Genomic DNA, 2,324 nt, shown 5'->3' on the forward strand with positions numbered 1-2,324 from the left:
CCCCCGTAAATTGGATTAGAGGGATAATTTTCAGTTTGTCCCGTCCTCTGCGAGCGTTATGAAATAATTACAAGCTTCCTCTGCTGATTCACAGATCCATTCAATATTTAATTATAGTTTGTGTTCAATGCCGCAGGTTCGTACAGGGATTTCCTTTAACCCTGCCGCACAAGCAATTCCAAAGTGTCCCCTAAAACAAGCTTGACATGTCAGACCTACAGCCCTCGGGATGCAAGTCTCGTGGCAGCTAAATCGACTGGAAAATGACAAATATTAACCGTTTCCTCCCTTTAAAGTCGTGTTCTTTGGGGGGATGTGGAATTGGCCCGATGATGTAATTGCTTTCAAACAATTCCGATAGTAGGTGCAGGGTCTTCTGTGTGTGGAAGAAATTGGCTTGTGGAGTTGATAGTTTTTTTTTCGCTTTATTTGAACGCCTAAAATGTAAAAAAGCAATTGCGTTAAGCATATGATGACATATATATATATTCTAGAAATATGAAAGTATATACAGGTGATTCACCGGGATGGCCTATTAGACGTTTATGGAAAACTAATCATAATTTTGAGCTGCAAATTTGCATATTTTGGTTTGAGACAATGATCTTTCTTCCTAAAATATTTTTAGATCTCTACGACTACTAGTTATACTGGAAACAGACTACTATTTCGTTTTCGAATGGAACACCCAGTATATTATTGTATCATTAGAGTTCTTTTTTGGTGAAAATTTCAGCAATATGCCATACCTTGGGTAAAAACTCAACGATTCATGAGCTAATGGGATTCTTATCAAAAAAATTATTGCGATGGGGACTCACATTATTTCGAATTTTTCGGCAGAAAAAGCTTTTTTCGGAAAAATTTTTTCCTTTTTCGATTCTGCAAATACGTAGTATTATAAGACTGTTTGCGGTTTGGAACAAAAATGTACAGGGTGTTTATGAGAAGATCATGAACTGGGACATCTCAAATTCATCAAAACTCAAGATTTTCAAAGTAGAACCTATATTTTTTATTATTTCAGTCGATTTCTACGTACAAAAATAGAGGGGTAACCAAACCCTATATCTAAAATGAATATTTCAAGAGTTTTCGAGGTTCATAGTGATGACTCACTATGCTATCCGACAGCCAAAAAAAAAACGGGGCATGCTCTTTGAAAAGATGGACTTATTGACATTTTTCAAAGAAAATTTTTGAAAAATTGTATTATCTTTCGGACGACCTATAGAGTGATTCATAAATTTGCAGAAGAATTAAAAACTTTTCACAAAATATCGCTCGAATTATCAAATTGTTAATATAGGGTTTTCCAATAAGAAGTTTCGTTTTGATATAAAAAAAACAGTATATTTTGAGGATGTACTCTATCTTTTTAAGTTTTTTCCCACAGTATGAGCAATACATAGTTTTGATATTGAGTAAGCTATGAAGAATAGCTGTAGTAGGAAAAATGCATTAATACGAATTGAAACAAACACAAAAATTTCTGTTTTTACGGCAGTGCTTTCCACAATTTCTTTTCCGGTTAGATATTCAAGGGAATCGCATCTGGTTCGGCGAATATAACGCAATCAGGCTACATTCGAAGCAAAGAACAGGTGATAAGTTATCATTACATACGGATCCGAAAATAAATTCGGGCCCACAGAAAAGCGGGGGTGTAGCAATAAGAGAATTAAATTTTTATTAAATTAGGAGGCAAAAATAAGGCTGTTCGTGAAGAGCGGTGACAAAGGCACGTCAGCCAAAGATTAAGCCGGGAATGTAAACATAAGGGAAATAAAGAAACCGTAATACCCCGGTTCTTTACAGTTTTTCCGGATATAAAACGCTAATTTAATCCGGATTCCAGTTTATAATACGAATTTCATGTCAAAGCGTCCCTACTTGTTGCCAGAATACGCCGCCAGCTCGGAGTCCCCTAGGTCCCGGAGGTTCAGCCGCCCTCCGACCTGCTCCTTTTTTCTTATTAATCACTTGACGGTTTCGAGACATTCTGTTCCGTCCCTTGTTTTCTTTTGCGCGAGTGGCAAATTATTTTATTAAGTATACGTGACAAGCTCCGGAAAAATTTAATGTTTTTGACGGTAATGGAGACCTTCCGTTGACATTTTGACACCTCGTGAATTGTCGGCAAGTTATCACTCGTCGGGAATCAATGGACAAAATTAAGAGTACAGACGTCAATTCAGGAGCTTTCGTGCATTTTTTTTCAATTGGTACTTTATGTATTCTTTTTACGAAATATAGCTCGAACTTTGAAATTGTTAATATAGGGTTTTCTAATAAGAGGTTTCGTTTTGATATTAAAAAAAAGA

This window comes from Harmonia axyridis, chromosome X (genome assembly GCF_914767665.1).
Source record: "Harmonia axyridis chromosome X, icHarAxyr1.1, whole genome shotgun sequence".
NCBI lineage: Eukaryota > Metazoa > Arthropoda > Insecta > Coleoptera > Coccinellidae > Harmonia > Harmonia axyridis.